Raw genomic sequence first — 20,757 nt, 5'->3', positions numbered from 1 at the left:
ATTCGTTAATATTTTAATTATTTTTGTTTAGCAAATTTGATAAATGAAGTTGACTTAGGGGTTTCGTTAACCGAGACTCACAAAAAACGATTTTTTTTTTGTAAGATTATACATAGTTACGCGTTCTGTTATAGCCAGTGACAGATATGAGCGAAAAAAACTAAACCAACACTTTTTTTTTCTCCTCTTCATTTCGTTGTAGAGTTCGTTGCAAAACTTCACACTAGTCTGTACATACTGAAATTATAAATCGGAAAGCTTGGAGGAACCGAATTTTACGTAAATATCACGTTTATTGAAATACACAGAATATTTATTCGGTACGCATTGAATATAAATGAGTGCAATATGTAGGAAATTGAAGCAAAATTGTTATTTCTCGTTTTATCACGAGCAAAAAGCAAATATCTTAGATATATGGTACGTTAATCATGTGCGGACATATATATTTCGCCTTCATTTTCACTCCTGCCGATTAGTGCTGTGCATCATATTTCTGCAAGTTATCTCTCGCGCCGCCAGTGACGACACCCCATTGATCCTTGGCGCGTTCATGTTCCCTGGGATTTCCGGTTTTGCGGTATTGATACTCGTGATATCCAGCGTGAATGCCCGCGCGGATTTTGCTTTCCCTTGGATCGTCGTAACCAGCCCATCCCATTGCTTTGTCCAATCTGTTGCTGATTCCTCTGTCCGTTGGATCATTCGCCAATGGAGTTTTCACCGGGGCGGAATGTAGACTTTGAACCTATCGTAAAAAACGAAATAATAAAACTCGATGTTAGTTCGAAATCGATCAGTCGCGAGACTTTCCGTTTCAGATCATTTCAAAGGAATATAAAACGTATGAATTATAATCGTAGCCAATTGATTTGAGGAAGTGGTTGAGATTCGGATTGTGAATATTGATTAATTGAAGCTGATTCAACGTTTAAAATAATGAAGCAACGCGTGTCGAGGTGACGTTCAACCGTTGACAAAGAAACCTCAACTGACGACGATTCGTTGGGAATCACGAAACTTAGGCACCGCGGCTCGAAGACCGACATCGACGCAGAAGGCGACGCGACAAGTAATCGACGAAACGTAAAATAAACGAAAACTTATCGAAACAAAAGACACTGTCGGAAATGATACGATCGAAACCACGTTGAGACGATATTGTCAGGCAGACGTCAAGAGACGGGCAGAGAGTCGAACGACGAACAAAGGCTGATAGAAAAGAGATTTTTCCTCGTGAAAAATGGGAATTCGGAAGTCGGCGGAGTCGCGTGGCGACAACGGAAGCTTATAAATCTACGAAACAGTGACGAAAACGATTGAAAAGGTACTTACGCAAAAAACAAACACAAGGCACGAGAGCCAAAGATATTCGCGAGTCCAAATCATGTCAACTCTGACAGGCAGTCGAAGGAGATGCGGAGAAATTAAAGAGACGTTCTTCTTCTCGACGAAGTCTTTGCAGAACTGGACGTACGGTACAGTAGAATCTCCCCATATATATACAAACCACTGAAGCTCGACTTCCCGTACTTTGGAGTATACGTTGATAGAGAGAGTAGTCGGTGAATCCCCGGCACTGGGGTCAGACAGACTGACCCTAAAATTATCCATCTAGAGATGATGATTAGCAATATTTATGAATAAAAAAGAGAACAGCACATACATCAACATACTTTTAATACACAGATAAAATAGTATGGGGCAGTCAAGAGTTGATAAAACTTCTCAACCGAGATACGATAAGCGGGGAATATTATTCAATAAAAAAAAAAAGAAAAAAAAAAAAAAAGAAACAGTACTGAGAAAATTTTCATTTGTTGCAGTAACTAGAAAAATTGAGTAGAAACAGGTATCGTTAAAAAAAACTGCAGCGATCGCAATGAGAAAGAATAGCAACGGATGCTAGACTTTCCGGTAACGGCTATAAAACTAATTTTCATCTTCTACCTAGAACTGTATTTTTCGATCGTGGTAAAAAATGAAAATAGTCAAGGACTGAGCGGTAACCGGAACTAAAAATTTCTCTCAGTGATGAAACTGTCTGCTTTTTACTCCATCGGGTGTTTCAGCTACTACGAAATTTTCGTTCATTACGTAGAAACTCTGCCGTCATACTTGGGTGAATTTTCGCCAAATTTTTTTGACAATGTGATCGCACACGCGTGTGTCGCAATTAACGTGACGACGATTAATGTACCGACGCTGTTCGTGACTTGGGGCTGTAAAAGCTTGGTTCTAAAATTGCTTTCTCCGTTTCAATCCAGTACAAATCATACCGAATATCTGCACGTTAATTTAGCTCATTGTCGGAGGCGGCGTAGAATTTTGTTAGGTTTTATGAGCGGTTGCAAAATCCGTGCTACGATGATAATGATTAGCGATATCGAATGGTCGGATAAAAGTTTATTATTTAATTTTAAAAGTTCTTCCCCGAGAACTTGATCATCGGTTCAACAGGGTTAATATTTTACGTAACACAGTTTATGAGTAAGAAATGTATAAACAAATAACGATACAAATTATCGCCAAGTTTTTTTCATATCTTGTCTTGTAAATATATTATTTAACCCGATAGCGATGCAAAAATCAGAAATTTGCGCTTCGTAATGTAATTACCGTTCATTTAGTCCGTTATTTACACGTTATGTACGTAAACTGGGAAAAAACAGGAATAACGTGAAAAAATTGGGAAAAACACGGGAATTGTCTGGTAATCCGGGATAATTAGAGCATAATTTATACCTATTTCTTTTATTTTTTTTGGTGGTAAAAGGGTGTGTAATTTTTTGTTTTCGTGGCATTCGTTGAAAACAAAGCACTCAAAACGCATACGTATCACTAAAATCGTCGTATCCGTTATTTATGTGTTTTTTTTTCTCGCAAACGATTCTAATTGAAAACCTTTGAAACGCAAAGATTCGTCGATTTTGGTGAAGAATGTGTGAAATTTTTCATCTCTTAAAAAAAAAAAAAAAAAAAAAAAACCATGGCATCGGACTTAGAATTTAAATAATTAAAATTGGGATAGTTTCCTTTTTTTCCTCTATTTGTTGTAAACAATAAAAACTCGTTTGCGGCTCCTTTTTTTTTTTTTTTTTTTTGTAACGTAGATAGGTGAGGTTTTGAATTTTTTTTTGCGTGTTCTCCATTCACATGTACTATTTTCAAGATTTTTCCATATGCTAGTTCTTTTTTCAAAAAATATTTTTTGGAAATTTCGGATGTATCCTCATATTTTTCGCGCGAATATATAATATTGGGGAAACAAAATCAATATGGCGACCTCACCTCACGATTCGTGAAAGAAAATTGCTGTTCAAAATTAATGTAATTTCATCCCTAATTTTAGTCTAAAATGACTGGGCTAATATTCAAATTATTAACGCAGTCGGAAATTCTCAACACGGTGATGAAAAGCTCTCGTACACGTTGCCGTGATCAAAGATTTCTTTTACAGAATTTCACAGATCGGCAAGCGATAAACGATATTCACGAGGACTACGAAAAGCACGGTGTTATAAAAAATATACGAATGGTTTGTTTTTGAAAATTAAGTGTGCGGAGTTCGATGAGCGACCCTAAAAACGTCTGGTCACAGAGATTTTTCTTCGGATTCTGTCGGAATTTCAAATTTTCGTCAGGCATATTGGATCCGCGATTTTTAATTATTAAATTCCGATATCAGATTCGTAAAACTAACAATTTACGTAAACCGTGTACACGTGTGAATGAATTATATTCTTTAAATTCCGACGATTTTTTCCACCAATTAGTTTCTAACAAGAATAATTTACATTATTCAGCAACAATTACTCTGGAGTATTACAAACCTCTTATAAGTATACCATCGAAAGTAGCAAAAAACCGCTAAGAAATATGTTGAAAATTTCTCTAAAAATACAAAAAAAATAGGTACAAAATAAGTGGCAAGAATATTTTTCAGCATGACTCAAAGGGTCGAGTTGACCGAACGTGAGTCTGTGGTCTAGTTGTAAAAAGGAAGAGGGAGATAAAAGAGATTGAACTGTCGCGTTGTCCGCCTCGGCTGCACCCCCCACCACCCCCCTCTTATCGCCTCTCGGCAGCATCGCTGCGTACGTCTGCAGTCTTTCTCCAACACCTTATCTTTTTTCTTTTCTTTTCTTTTTTTTTTTTGTTATTGGTCTCGTCACTTCGCCCTCCCCCCTCTACGTATGTACTATACCCTACCATGTAGTACGGATAAAGAAGCAGGGTGTGTGTATATATATATATATATGTATGTATGTATGTAGACCCCACCCGCAGTTCTTCGAAAAGTTTGTCGGACGGTATTAACTCTGATAAAAAGAAAAAGGTAAACTATACGAGGAGATAAAGAAAGGACGAGGTGGGAGGAAGGATTCTGTTCGGTTACTTGTTAGGATCGCGTTTTTCATCTTCTTCGTCTAATTATTATATATATATATATATATGCATATGAATATATTTTTTTTAAATTTACCTGCACGAAAGAAATTTTTTCTTCCCATTTACTTATTTGGAAAAAAATTACAGCAATGAGAATTTCTTTGGCACTCACAGAATGTGAGAAGAAAATTTATGCTGCAACACAAGAACTGTTTCGAAGACAATAATCATTTTGATTAATCTTTTTTTTTCTAAATCCTCTTCGTACGAACGTAATCCTATTATATTTATATATGTATATACACACATGCGGTGTTAGCGATTGATTCGTATAATATTTTAATTATTTTTGTTCAGCAAATTCGATAAATAAAGTTAACTTAGGGGTTTCGTTAACCGAGACTCACAAAAAACGATTTTTTTTTGTAAGATTATACATAGTTACGCGTTCTGTTATAGCCAGTGACAGATATGAGCGAAAAAAACTGAACCAACACTTTTTTTTTCTCCTCTTCATTTCGTTGTAGAGTTCGTTGCAAAACTTCACACTAGTCTGTACATACTGAAATTATAAATCGGAAAGCTTGGAGGAATAGAATTTTACGTAAATATCACGTTTATTGAAATACACAGAATATTTATTCGGTACGCATTGAATATAAATGAGTGCAATATGTAGGAAATTGAAGCAAAATTGTTATTTCTCGTTTTATCACGAGCAAAAAGCAAATATCTTAGATATGTGGTACGTTAATATACGGACATATATTTCGCCTTCATTATTTTCGCTTTCTTATTTGTCCGATTTTTCTCCGGCCGATTGTTGTTGCGCATCATATTTCTGCAAATTATCTCTCGCGCCGCCAGTGACGACACCCCATTGATCCTTGGCGCGTTCATGTTCCCTGGGATTTCCGGTTTTGTGGTATTGATACTCGTGATATCCAGCGTGAATGCTCGCGCGGACCTTGCTTTCTTTCGGATCATCGTAACCAGCCCATCCCATTGCTTTGTCCAATCTGTTGCTGATTCCTCTGTCCGTTGGATCATTCGCCAATGGAATTTTCGACATGGTGCAGGAATGGAGACTTTGAACCTACCGTGAAAAAACAAATTAATTAAAACTGAATGTACGTTAGTTTAACATCGATCATCACGGAAAAGTTTCGAAACTTTCCGTTACAGGTCGTATGAAAGGTATATAAAATTTATGTATTATAATCGTGGCCAATTGATTTGAGGAAGTGGTTGAAATTCGGATTGTGAATATTGATTAATTGAAGCTGATTCAACGTTTAAAATAATGAAGCAACGCGTGTCGAGGTGACGTTCAACCGTTGACAAAGAAACCGCAACTAACGATGATTCATTGGGAATCCCGAAACTTGGGCACCGCGGTTCGAAGACCGACATCGACGCAGAAGGCGACGCGACAAGTAATCGACGAAACGTAAAATAAACGAAAACTTATCGAAACAAAAGACACTGTCGGAAATGATACGATTGAAACCACGTTGAGACGATATTGTCAGGAAGACGTCAAGAGACGGGCAGAGAGTCGAACGACGAACAAAGGCTGATAGAAAAGAGATTTTTTCCTCGTGAAAAATGGGAATTCGGAAGTCGGCGGAGTCGCGTGGCGATAACGGAAGCTTATAAATCTACGAAACAGTGACGAAAACGATTGGAAAGGTACTTACGCAAAAAACAAACACAAGGCACGAGAGCCAAAGATATTCGCGAGTCCAAATCACGTCAACTCTGACAGGCAGCCGAAGGAGATGTGACTAATTTAGCGAGACGGTATTCCCCGCGAAACTTCCGTAGAAAAGGTCGAGAGATAGGCGGCGCTGTTGAAGGTTGATTTTTAATCCTCCAGTCGGGTTGTCGGCACTTGGTCTCGTTGGAGCGAATGAAAGTCCGTTCGTAAAAGAATGCGACCAATCGGCAAAGACTGACGCGTGTGTAATTGATAGATTTGTTTTTTTTTTTTTTCGGGGTAAATCCTTTCACGCCAGCTCCTTAATTAATGAAAAGCAACGTTACGATGTAAAATTAATACGCGTCATTGTCGGTAAAATTACTTTGAAATCCAGCGCCGAATTGCGAGATATTTATTACGAAACGGCAGCGTCGGTTGTTCAAACTTCTTCTTGGATGAATTTCCGTACCTGCAGGTTATGTACGTCTCATGTCTATACGTGTATGTACGTATATTTATATAGCAGCAGCGGCGGCAGCCTCGCTGAGGCATCACACTCGGAAATAATTGTATTGTCGTTTAACGAGGTTTATGGTAATTTATACCAGGTATGCCTGTAGGTATAATGGAGCCTGAGGGAACTACAGGCAGGGAGGGGCTTTCTTATACGTTATTATTATATTATATTTGCCGTTCACTGTCGTGGCGTTGGCAGGAATTGGGTGGTGAAAAAGCTGAAAGCAAGAAATGAAGAGAGAAAGAATGAAGCCATTCTTGATTCTTAATTTTTATTTTTCAATTTGGTTACGGAAAATATTGAGATAATCAGTTTTTTTATCATGGGAATTGGAAATGATTTTCTAAGGTAACAAGTTTACTTTTTTTTTTTTTGTTTTTCGCCGTCGAGAAAACTAATCGGCTTAAACTGACATTTTTTTTTGTACACAATATTTTTGTTAAATTGAAATTGAATTTAAAACTAATATAGAGTTGATAAGCTGAACGATTAAGGTTTTAGCAACTTACTAGAACTGGGGAAAACGTCAGGGAAAAGTGAGTTTTAAGGTCGTGGAAGAGATGGAAATGTCATGGAATTTATTTTCATAAAATTTCTGGCCACCCTGTGCAAGTAATTTTCTTTTCTTTTCTTTTTTACCTTACCTTTCGGTCTTTGGATCGTGCGTTGATTGTAATTCTTGGACCGATTCTTACAGGTGTGATTATTTTGCCGGTGAATATTTGTACTCTACGCAATACATTTTTCATCAAGTTGTTGCATCGTATTGTATATGTTATATACACGCACTGTGTATGATAAGAAACATATATACAGAAATACGGATCACCGCGCAAATCTCGCAGGGAGGGAGGGGGGATTTGATCGATGAGCCAAAACTGGTTTTTTCTATTCTGTTTTCAACGCGATTAAAGCCTTCCAGACGGTTTGCTGCCCGTCGAGGTGAACGAATTTTCTCTTCTTCTTCTTCTCCTCGCTTTAATCTCTCCTTCTTCTTTTTATCCCGCAATGTCTCGCCGTCCATTCATTCTACCAGCAACAAATAATCCCTTATTTATCTATTTATATATATCTCTGCTCTTTCGGTTCTTCGTTCCAACTTTCGATGCCTGTGCGTGTATATATATACACATACATACACACATATTGGTATAAAAGTCCGAGGATGAAAATCGGAAAAGAGTCGTCGTTGCTCGCAGCAAGGTATAAAATAATACGTAATAACTCAGCCTATGTAATATAATGTAATATTGCAACTTTGGGAAGTTACAAATAAAGAGATTGGTTCTTGAGATCAATCAGTGAAGAATCAGGCAACGAAATTAACGAAATGCTTGGAGAAAAGAATGCTTTCAATGCCAAAGTGTGTAATTTGTTTAAAGTCTGTAACAGGACTGTTTTTACAACAACGCCGATTCACGCAGCAACCTCGTTCATTTTATCACATGCGAAATCAACTTCTTTTATGGGACGAAGCGGGTGATTTCACCCTTTGTAACAATATAATATAACATAATGTTAACGAGTGATTGGTTCGTTAATAAAACTATACGCCGCGCGTGTTGTTTGCTTGGACTCGCTATCTTTGCGACGGCGTTTTCGTTCGATCAATTTACGTCTTTTCTAAAACCCCTCTCGGTCCATCCTTGCCACCCTTAAAACCTCTTGAGTAATAGTAGAGTATTTTTGCCACCGATTTTATATGGATTTTTTTTCATCGTCGATATTTAGACAAATTGATTATAGTAATTATTCTTGCTGGAAAGAAATCGATTGAAAAAAATCGTTAAAATTGATGGAACAATTCGTTTCCGAGATAGTTGAATCTTCACATTTATACATGTTTTATGTAAATTATAAGTTTTCGGGGTCGCTGATTACGAATCTGAAAACGGATTTGAATAATTCAAGATAGCGGATCCAATACGGCGAATGAAAATTTCAAATTCGATCGAATCCGGAGCAAAAACTCTGTCCTCGGGTTTCTGAGGTCGCTGATTTTGAATTTAAAATCAGATTTTGAAAATTCGGTACGTCGAATCCAATCAGCGACCCCGAAAACCGCTTCACAGAGTTTTTTTATTTTATTTTTTATTCGACCGTATTCGATAAAATTTGAAATTTTCGCCCACCATATCGGATCCACCGTCTTGAATTTTCCATACTACACCGTATCACTCGTATATACGCTGTGCATACTTATAATATCGTATATATGCATACAGCGCCGATCATCCTCAATCTTCTCCCTGCAACAAAATAACCCCTCATCATCTCTTCGTCGTCCATTTTTATTCTTCTCCTTTTCGCCGTCTGCAAAAGCAATGTTAAGCAGGCATCGCCGAACGCGACGTCCTTCTCTTTCCAATCTCTCGCGAACTTTTCTACTCGCAGATTTTTACCACCCTGCCGGCGAGCGCGCGTGCGCATGAATTTTTCATGTACACCGATGTGCAAACGACGGCGCGAGGCGGCGAAAAATCCGTATATAGATATATATGTATATGTATGTATTGTATACACATATGTACAGAATCTGTATAAACTGGCTGGCTAGCTTGCTGGCTTCTTCGTACCTCGGGCCACCGCTTATTGGCTGCTGGGGAAAAACAACTCTGCTGCTGCCGCAGAGAGAGAGAGAGAGAGAGAGAGGGTGGCGAAAATACGATATGTAAAAAAAGAAGAAGGAATATTTGTAAGAAACACGCACGCACGAAATAATAATAACAAATGCAAATGAGAATGAGAGTACACTGATAACAATAACAACGACGATACGGTATGTCGGTATAATTTATTAATTAAATTATGTGTTACATGTAGGTATAACAATTCGTGGCTGTATTATATGACGTTGGGAATGAGAGGGGAGAAGCAAAAAAATTATTTTCGTATTACACGCTCAGTGTATAAATATTACGTATATATCCATCGTGTAATTTGTTTTCTTGTATTCTTGTGTCACGTGAATGCAAGCTTGCATCAATTTATTACATACATTTATATATATATATGTATATATTTATACACTAATGCGGCAGCGACGTTACAGATCTCGTTTGTTAATTAACGACGATCGTGAAAGTTCACGCTTGTATACATACACGTATAGTTAATACGAGTAGAGACGAGCCAGTCTGCAGGAAGGTGGCTTCTTTGGTTGATTAGAAATGTTTTGGCGTATGGTGTTATATTACACGCGTGTTTTGTATTATTATACATGTGTAAGGGAAAACTCTGCAGAAACGTTATGTATGTAGTTACGAACCAGTTGCTCGCCCGCTTGTTTGCCCGATGCACAACTTTCGACGCCGCGACGCGTTGCGTTGTATAATGTTTGCGGAGTTACGTCATGGAAAAGGATTTATCAGCCCCCTCATTATAACTCGCTGTTGTTGTGTGTATATATATATATATATATATTCGTGGATTAGGGTGGTCCTTATTTACGGTGTTGACGAATTTTTTTCGCCCCATCCCCCCCAAATCAACATCAAACAATTCAAAAACAATTGCCTAATTTTCTTTAGATTTTTACTTCAACTCTGAGACAGTGTCCGCATTGTGATCGAAGCTTCTTATAAAAATAATATGTGAAAAACCGTAAGAAACTTCGATCGCAATATGCGGACTATCTTATAGTAAAGTTGAAGTAAAAGTCTGAAATATAACTGGGGAATTGTTTTTGAATTAGTTGAAGTTGATTTCGGGGGTAGGACGGAAAAAAATTGTCATCACGCTAAACAAGGATTACCCTAGTGTGGATATAATGTGAAAACGGATCAAATTTCCACGTTTCTATTTTCATCATTTTATAACTCGATTCCTCCGGGACAGTTGAGAAAAAGTGGAAAATGCAACAAGAACAAAAAAATAAAAAATAAAAAAAGGGTAAAATATACACTACGATGTAACAAATCACAAACACATCCCACGTGTGCATGACCGCTTACTTGTATATATATATATATATATATACATGATGTACGTATACGTAGCAACCGTTTCTCTCTTCGTTGAATTTGTAAATCGCTATCCACTCCCGGTTCCAAGTCACGCGGTATAAACGATTTGCATAAACAAAAGCGGTGGTGGGTGTGGTGTATGCATGCCTGCAGTGCAACCCTCTGCACTTTATCGGCTCTCTCGTTTCCATCCCCCACTCTCTCTCTCTCTCTCTGTCTCTCTCTCCCTTTCCTAGGCTCTGAAATTTCCATGCCGTTGCCGATGCTGCTGCTGCTGCAGCGCATTTTCGAGTATCTACCATTTACGTGGCCGGTGGTCTACCGCTCCGATTTATACATAACCTATGGGTATCTTGTCTATACTATATATATATATATATATGTCAAATATACATGTAGTATATCCATTTCTTTGCGAAGTTGGATATTTTACATCAATCCGATGAACGGTGTGATAAAAATTGCACGATAGGTGAGAGATAGGAACGCACGGAGAGATTTTACACACGCGTCATAGTCGAGACAAAAAGAACGAAAAAATAAAAATAACTGCCTTGTACACGTACCTACTGTTACAAGTATCTGTACGGAAGCGGAAAATTTTTGCGAAAAATGGAAAGAGAGTAGAAAAAGATGAGCGAAAAAATACTTTGTTCCCGAGAAATAATACTTTTGTTCCCCTTGCCCAAAGAGAGAGAGAGACAGGGAATAGCTGCAGAGGCATGCAGGCAAGGCATACCCCTTACACCTTGTACCTTACCCGTAGAAATAAATCGGACCAGTTGAGCAGATAGTCGCTGCGATAACTCACGGCGACGACCTCCACGTTGGCTTATTTCAACCCCCATCCCGTAGCAACTTTTTCCACCTCCCCGTATTTCTCTAACCCCCGCGCCCCGTTTCTCCGATCCTTGCCAATATTTTCGCACGGCAAGTTATACCTTGGACGTGTATACGTTATATACTATACATTATATCTATGTTATATACATATGCATGTATATATATATGTTCGAGAAACTAGTCGAGCGACAAGATTTTTCTTTCGGCACTTTTTATCCTGACGAAAAATTTATACCAAGAATAAGCAACGATTGTTTACAGAAATTGAAAGATTTCGTATTAAATTCGTACGAAATTGTAAGTGTGCCGGGTTTTTTTTTTTTTTCGGAAAATATATACAAAATTTTGTGAAAATTTACACAAGTTTTTCGTATGAAATACTAGGCGTATTTACAATTTTACACGCAAATAATAATTTTTCGTATATAATTATGGGAAATGTTGTAATTTCTGTAGAGAATTTGTACAGATTCTTGGAAATCATTTTTACCAGAGTACATATGAAAAGTTATCACTTTTTGCTTCGCTAGAAAACAGAAGCTTGGAACGGTCCGCACTGTTTTCCGATTTTTTTTTTCTATTATTTATTGTGTAATATACATGTAACTTTAAGGGACGAGAGTGAATCGAGTTGATTTTTTTCCCCCTTTGTACCGATCAGCTTCCGTTTCCGGTTGTCACAGTTTTTCTTATTTCTTTTATCTTTCTTTCTCAATTCTTTCACGTTAGGTATACATTTATACAATACGTATACTTTCGATTTTTTTATCTTATTATTTTTTTTATTGTTGTCTCAAGCCAACGCCCTGGTTCGATTTATAGGTCTAGAACGATTGTATTTGTTGTTTGCCTAAAGGAAAAGAACGACGATGACAGTGTAACAACGGCAAACAGAACCAGAAGCGGAATACACTGTATATACAGTATAAAGAGAGGCGTCTGTAACGGGCCGTGAAAAAGTTATTTCGGTTGAAATCAACGGCTTCTTTTTCTTATTCTTCTTCTTTTTCTCCTCTTTTCATTTTATATATATATATAATTTTTCAATACAAGGTTTATTTTATTTTCGTTGGTTTTTATTTTTTTAATAATAATTTATTGGGAAGGGGGGAGGGGCTAAAAGTGAAAGAGGGTAGGGAAAGAAAGAAAGAAAGAAGAAAAGAAAAAATTGTCACAGAGGGGTAGATATCAGTAACATATTTCACCGTTTTTCCTGCTACGCTCGCACCCTTTATTTTCTCCGTTTCTCCTCGGTTTTATTCTTTTTTTTTTCTTCTTTCCGGTTCGGTACAAACGACCGATTAATGGGGAAAAGAAAATTGTGTAGAAAACCGAAGTGGAGAAAAAAAAAAAAATTGTACTCGAAGATGGAAAAATTAATAAGAGAGAGAATTAAAGATGTGTAATGATTTTGTGTCGTTGATGCGGGTGTTTTGATAGAACGGAGAACTTTGAGAGGGATGAACAAAAGGCGATTCCGTAACGTATAAAGGCACGATTTGAAAGCGAATATTTCCAAGCAGTTTCGTAAATAGCGAGATACTGGAGGATAATAATACTGAATTATATTGTTGGGTGGATTTGGTGTATAATAAATAATATATATATATATAAAGGGATAGGGAGAAAATGACAGAGAGACAGAGAGAGCGAGGGAGAGATGCCGCTAGCTTAGAGAGTACAGATAAACTTGAGATATCTGATGTTGCATTATGCAATGGTCTAAGGGATGGACGACCTCTAATTGGCTTTTACACGAAATTGCGAATCCTGCGATGTGCCGAGCATCTCGTCTCGTCTCGTCTCGACTTCCGTGTTATACTCGTTCGTCTAGCACACCGATTTCTCAGTCTGTCAGTTGAGTTTCTTGTGCGGACGAAGAGGGGGCGGCGGTGGTTGAGGGAGAACAGGGAGTCGTATTCCAATACCGATGAACCCTAGACGACACGTGTTACACACGCGCACACACGCACGCGCATCCATATGTATTATATTGGCGACATCCAGAGCGTTGGCGAATCTAAATTTAAATAAGGGAGGAAGCTGTATATACACACATATAATCTATAGGTATACGCGTAATATGTGTGGATCTATTCGGTCCAGATGGTGGAAAAGCCAATCTCATCTTCACTATCACGATGTTTTTCTCTTTATTCTTCGCCCGATCTGTAATACAGAACGTGGTTTCGTTTCGTTTGGTTTTTTTTTTTTTTTTTTTTTTTTACTGTTCTCAAAAATTGATCAAATTATTTCAAAATTCTGCGTCACAGAGTAAATGAGGGGTTATACATATGTTTCGCTTTATTGTACAGTTTACTGAATTTTACGACTCGAATTGTATGTAATAACTAATGCTAAGTTTCGATTTAACAATAAGTAAGGATGGGTATTTGTCCTGAAATAAATTGCAACGTTACAGTTCTACGCTTGCACGTTAATTACAAACTTGTCAAATTTCATTTAATGTACGTAATTTATTGTGTAAGAAGCTGTCATTACCTCGATACAGCGATTCATTTATATGTATACCTATGCAAATTGTGTTTGCTGTAGAAGATATTTCTCTTTGTCAGGTTTTAATGAAATCTTATCATAGTTTACACGCATAATCATTCGCCCGGAACTGTTTACTCCGTCGTTATAAGTGAGTCATCGCGTTAGTAGTTGGTAGAATAGTAAGGCCAGTTTTGTGTACAGATTTCGTTACCGACATCATACCGACATTTTATCCTGTGATTATAAAAACGCTGGTAACGCAGAGCGCCGTGCAGAGGATTTTTTTTCCCGATAATCGATCGAGTTGACCAGAGTAGGGATAAGCTCCACCCGAAAAAAGGGGTTTGCGTCTGAGCTGCGGAGTGGGTAAAATGTACGTAAAACGTCGGTATGGAAATCTGTACGCAGAACTGGCCTTACTGTTCTACTCTCGTATATAATAATAGGATGGTCGAAAAAAATTTAATCGAGACGGTAGGAGGAGAAAAATGTTTGCGGTTCCCGCCACGGTCTTCTTTCTACGACATCATGTAACATATTACATATAGTATACGAATTGCGGATGACCCGAGAGCCATTGTGCAGCCGAGAATCAGGGAATCGGTGAGACGATGTCCAGAGAGAGAGAGAGAGGATTATACATGGGAATACAGGGAATTTTTGCGGAACCGCGTCAGCTTTTTCAGCGACTAAATTTTCACCCATGCTTTATACGTCTGCCCGTCTACGTTCACCATCATCCACATCCCTTATCGTTTTCCATGTATGCTCTCTTTTGTCCAAGGGAGGAAAATTCGCATCCGTTAGTCAGTTCGTTCCTTCGTTCGTTTGACCGTTATGGGTAGGTATATAAAACCCGGTGCAGCGGTCAGGCAATGCGGTGACTATAAAACGGTCGCCTCCGTTTTTCACCTAGCGCTGCAAGAACGACGACGGAATTCGTCCTCACCGCCGTTTCCATACTCGTAAAACATACGTCATGGCGGTTGTGGCTAGCTTCCAGGAAACTCGAATATATACGTAACTATCCCTTGTTTTCTCATTCGGGAATCGTTTTTTTTTCTCTTTTTTTTATTCTCTTTTTTTTTGCACGGAAATCTCTAGCGTTGCGCGATTTTATCTAATGGTCGCACACACACACACACACATATATATGCCAAACACGTGTAGCTAGATCAGGGTCGTCTTTTTTTTGGGGGTCGGATAAATTTACATTTGGACAGCCTTCAGATCTGTTCCAAATCATTCGAAAAAACATCTGTGTCAAGTTTCAAGCCTCTGTGTCAACTGGAACACGTGTCGCTAAACTCTGTGTGAGTGTTAAATGTAAAATACATTGCGTGAATTTTTTTTTATTTTTTTTTCCTCTGGAATGGGCAAGATTACGGAGGGCAAAATATTCAATTTGCGAAAATACGAAAAAGTCAAAAAGCCAACTTTTCAAACGTCAGACTTGTGCCTGTTTTAGAAAATTTACGAATTCATTAATAACAACTGACCAAAGACTCGAAAGGATAATTTTGATAAAACTGGCATCGAGTAGACCAATTTTACAAGTTCCTAATTCTCAGGAGATTCGGTATTTCGTCCTTTCGGGATCTCGATGCTTCTACATTTTGCGGATCAAGATTTTTCTCCTTCCGTACTTCGATTTTCGACGGATAATTTTTTGTTAGTTTTTTGGCTGTTCGAAGTATGTATCAGCCGCTATCGATTTTTAACTTCGTAACTTTCATCTTTCCGTATCTTCACATTCCGTGCTTTGTTCATTCGGGATGTCGACTTTTCTTGAAATTACATTTTCGGATAACATAGCCTTCCGGTCAAATGAACTTTCGTAAAAACAGTTATTCCACCGGACGATCTATCGAAAATCCCAATTTCGGTACACGCTAATTCATTCGTCACTTTGAAATTTGTATTTAAAAAAATGTCGGATTTTCGAGCAGTTTTTCTCTCGTTCCCTTCGGTTTTTTGTCACCTTCAACCCATGCAGGAAAAAACGTGGGTGGACATGTACACAGGCGTGCGTATCGCGTTTTGTTACATGAAAAGATTTGGGTGTTTGTTTGTTGTGTGCTTGTGCTGCAACACACGCGTGCCTCGTGCATGTACCTTAACGCATCTCATTCGCAGGCGAAGCACGGTGGAGAGAAGCAGGAGGAAAAGGAGGAGGAGAGATATTAACTTTTTTAGATTCCTGGCACGGAAACTCGCATATGAGAAGTATAAACTACACGGATAATACGATACGCGGTATAAGCCGACGGGCACGGCCGGCTTTTGCACTCTTGTTGTGTTTCTTCTTTATATCTCTCTCTCTCTTTCTCTCTCCTCTTCTCCTTGACCTCTTTTTCGCTTTTTCGATATCTGCGCAAACTTTATCTTTTTTTATTAATTTTTTTTTTCGGTTCGCCGGGGATCTATTTTCTAGGCGAACAAAAAACACGTTCGTTAGCTTTTGCGTGTGCCCCCCCCCCCCTTTCCTCACCTCCGCAATATTCTTCCGAACAGGTGAAATTATGTCGGGCGAAAATCGAATTTTATTTCAAACAATCGGGCGTTAATTATCGTGAACTGGAATTCGACTATTCGTACAGATTTGTTCAATTTCTATATTGTAAGCGCTTGTTCGTGCAATAACCTGAAATTATCAATATTTGAAATATCGCTTATATTATTTTCGTTATCCTCCGATCGCACATCGTAGGTACGGGGAGGGGGATTGAAAGAACGAAATTTACCCCGACAATATCTTATTATCTTTATTACAGGTGTCATAGATTTTACAGAAAAAGATAATTTGCGATTACAAACAAACTTTTTAGAGGAATGCCACGGTTGAAGTTTGTAATTTATTTTTTCAAGAAACACCCTAACGTAAATGTGTACTCGAAAATTATTCACCAGCTACCCCTACTCCAGATTTTCGCCCCGATCGCTTTCCTCTCGAATTTCGCCTATCATTTGCTCGTGAACCGGGAGCAAGGATGGCTCCCTCGGACTCTCTCTCTCTCTCTCTTTCTCTCTCTTTCTCTCCTGGTGTACAAGCTCGTCTTCTCGCGGGAAACGCGGCGGCATTTAATAACGCGCCCAGTGTAGCTTGAACAACTGGGAATATCGCGGTGGCAAACCACCCCGTGACAAGGGGCGAGGAGAGGCGAGGAGAAGGTGATTCCAGAGGGTGGATGGGCAAGGGTGAGAAGAGTGAGTTGGGGGGGTGGAGGTTAGGGTGAGTTCTAAATAGAATATAATCAAGATACAGAGAACGCCGGCGAGGACGACGACGCCAACCGCGCCTCTCTCCTAGAGAAAGAGAGAGAGAGAGAGAGAGAGAATCGCGGAGCTTTAGGGGTGTACAGTTGGCACCCTTTACCATTCCTGCATCGGCTGCTGGGACATGCTGTACACACTTACCAACATTACGCGTTGACGCACCTTATTTATATACCTGTGGGTGTAAGACGTGACGTTCATCTCTGCGCGATAATTTACATAGGCGTAGACGGAACGAGTTATCGCTGTATCTTCTCCTCCATTTTGTCTTCTTATTCTTCATCGTGATTTTCATCTTTTTCTTCATCTTCTTCTTCTTCTTCTTCTTCATGTTCTTCTTCTTTAGCCTCCGCGTCGCGACGACTCCCATTAGGAACGCAACCTTACACCCTTACACCCATAACGCCCATCGCCGTGCCCGCCAACCCGAAACCCCGGTTTCGTCGGCTCACTGCAGTGTTATTCACAGGCCATTTACTCGCGATTATACCCAACCCACCCTGATGCGATACCTACTCCTACCTTCTACCTTCTCCCTCAGATTTACTCTCTCCCCTTATACTTATACCGTACGTGAGAGTGTACGTGGCTTACGATACCTTGGCCTAATCTCTGCACTGAGACGCGAAAGGAGAAAGTTGGTGAGAAAGCAAGAAAAAAAATAAATAAATAAATGACTCAAAAAAAAAAAATAAACCCTGCCGCTTTTTTATGTTTTATATATGATATAGAAAGGCGAAAATCATGTGGAATATGAAGGAAATCGTTAATCGTATCATGTAATATATTTTCACGGAAATTGTTTGGAAAGTTTTTATAGAAAAAAAACCGGATATTTTTGACGCTGAGCATTGATGGTGAAATTACCTGTGTTATCGAATTAGTGAAAGAGTTTATGGAATTTAGTTGCGAATGTTGGGTAGGCACTCTCAGGTTTTTTAGGTCGTTGATTAAGCATCAATTACCAGATTTTTCAACAAATACAAAATAGTGGGTCGAATATGGCTGATTGGTTCGTTAAATGAACATTTTATTCATACCGAATGTTTGTAAAATCATTGAGTTCTGGAGTTCTTGACATCGCTGATTAGGAATTTCATATGAAATTTTCAAAATATCGAATACAATTTAGTCGATTAATTTATGCAAATTGTACTCTATTTATGGTAAACTTTATGAACGACGAATGAGATACGTAAGTTCATGATAAAAGATTAAATCATGCGTTTAATAAGCCTAAATTTTTTAATTTATGTGCATTAGTTATACATGTAGGTATTATTATAAATTAGACATTTTTTTCATAACTTATTTTCACACTTTCTGCGTTATCAATAAAATCTCTCTCTCTCTCTCTTTTCTCTCTCTCTTTTGATACTGTTGAAAGATACACACCTGTACTAACTTCGCCACTTCATACACCGGTTACATTTCTTCGTCTTTGGTATTAAGAAATACAATAACGTTGATTACACTCATTTTATACAAAGAATTGTTAATTTCGGCGAAAAAAGTGAAAGAAAACGTATTTGTTAAAGAATATAAAACTTTCACCAGTTGCAACATCAAAGAAATTGCGACAAAAAAAGATCATTTGTTCCAATAGTTAATCGTGTTTGACGATGGGTAAATCTATACAAAAATTCTTGTATATTAAATTGAAATTTTATATGCAATAACGATGTCATTGCGTACAATATCGTCCCGTAGAACGTAACTCTGAGCACCTCGGTCATGGTGGCGCAATATTCTACGTTAATACAACCGCCGAGCAGAAGCTGTACGATGCTGCAGGGAGCGTGGCGATGTATAAGCAACTCGTTGAAACGGAAGTTGGTACCTACCTACATCTACCTACATCCACCTACCAATGGTACGTACGGTACCGGTAAGAAAACGATAGAAATGGTAGGATGGCTGGGATGCAGTAGTAAGTTCGCAAACAAGCGTAATTGGAGAATAATTGAAGCGTAAACCCGGCTTAAATTCTGCACGGCGTTTACTTCTCCGCCATCTTCCTCATCCTCTTCTTTCTTTATTTGCTCTCGCGTTATACGTGGATGTGTATTTATACGCTTGTAACAACCGCGTGTAACGAGGATGCGTTTGTGATTCTTCGATAGAAAATTAGCGTCAAGGAGGATGAATAAAAAGGTTAAACAAGACGCGAGAGTAGAGAGTCGTTGCAATTTATTTATGCGTTATAATACGCTGTGTATGTGTAATTTTTATTTCTAGAGAAGGAAAAAACTCGTTATTAACGTTATCAGGAAAAAAGTAAGAACAATATTCATTCTAAACTTTATTTATCAATTCAGTTACGCTTGTGGTTTATTATTAATCATTATTTTTGAATAAAATTGATTTAAATGCAAAACTGGAGGTCGTTCAGTTGTTATTTATAACAAATGTTTGAGAAAATATGTCATTTCTCTCAAAGTCCAAAATATCGCTCAGCTTTCAACGAAACCAAACTTTATCCAATAAAACTTATTTTTCATTTGTCAGTTACGTAGAAGAAATCAAAATTTGACATCTAAAACTAGGATTCAAAGTTCGCGTCGACGGGTGTAATAAATAGGTGTTTTCCATCCTTGTGCGGTATATGCACCTAACCTCGATTCACGCTGCTCGCTGAATCGTAGGTGAAATTTTATCCGCTTATATTAGGGATCTCGCGAAGTATAGCGAAAGAGGTAATTTCATACTTTCTTCACCTTTTCTCTCTGGAAATCCTATTTAGTAAACAGAGTTGGTATCTCGTGCTGGGTCTCAAGTTTAGGCGGCGACGTCGGGGCGGAAGAACGTCCGGGCGACGCGTCGCGGATCTCCTTCCTCTTCTCTTCACTTCTCTTCTACGGAAGTTGTTATATAACGCGAGTTACTATACGAGACCTAGGTAGTCTGAGCCATTCTTATGCAATCTAAAAGTTTTAATGACGACTCAGCTTTGCTGCTTCTTCTGGAGAGGTATTTCCTCGGTGAACGATGATGACGACGACGACGAGGAGGATGAGGAGGAGGATGAAGACGGTCGCTTTCTACTCAATACACGTTACAAGGGTCTTTTATATTCCCGATTCGATTCGGTTGGATTTAGTTTGATTTTACTTTGTTTGCGTAATGTCGCTTTATTGTGCATAGTGTACAACTCTATTCTGCATGATATATTTCAATACCTTATATCTTCATCTGCGTCAACAATGTATTTTATCACTTCGTATTTTATCCTTTTCAAGTTATATGATATTTCATTCGAATTTGTTGTCTGAAGAAGTTAGTCACTTGGATGAGCATATGTGCCAATTTGCACAGAGACTCTATCTCTTTCTCTCTTTCTCAATGTCGTTAGAATCTCACTTCGCATACTTTTATACATATATTGGCCTAGCGGATGATGATAGCACGCTGCAACCAGTCGTGACTACGAATTCTTTTTATCTTGTTAACTCAAAGTTGCGTGGGATAAGCGTACCAGTTATCGACGCGTTTAGACTCAGTTATCGAACCTCTTATTGTCCAAAATTATAAATTCACGTCACAAATTGTGAATTGCTCGATGT

The 20,757-nt window shown here is 38.4% G+C and overlaps 1 protein-coding gene and 1 long non-coding RNA gene across 4 annotated transcripts in view; one reads left to right on the top strand and one right to left on the bottom strand.

The window, feature by feature from the left end:
* LOC124186052 (hemicentin-2) overlaps nucleotides 1–20,757 on the top strand; it is a 165,916-nt gene that overhangs the window by 8,506 nt on the left and 136,653 nt on the right. The window lies entirely within an intron of this gene.
* On the bottom strand, nucleotides 4,986–6,529 carry LOC124186057. The gene is made up of 2 exons (XR_006871542.1): nucleotides 6,093–6,529; nucleotides 4,986–5,488 (listed from the first exon to the last, which is right to left on the bottom strand). It is a non-coding gene; the product is annotated as an uncharacterized LOC124186057 (long non-coding RNA).

The sequence above is a fragment of the Neodiprion fabricii genome, chromosome 7, assembly GCF_021155785.1.
Source record: "Neodiprion fabricii isolate iyNeoFabr1 chromosome 7, iyNeoFabr1.1, whole genome shotgun sequence".
NCBI classification, from domain to species: domain Eukaryota; kingdom Metazoa; phylum Arthropoda; class Insecta; order Hymenoptera; family Diprionidae; genus Neodiprion; species Neodiprion fabricii.
Note: the sequence above shows the minus strand (reverse complement) of the source record. Positions and strands in the feature narration are given on the sequence as shown.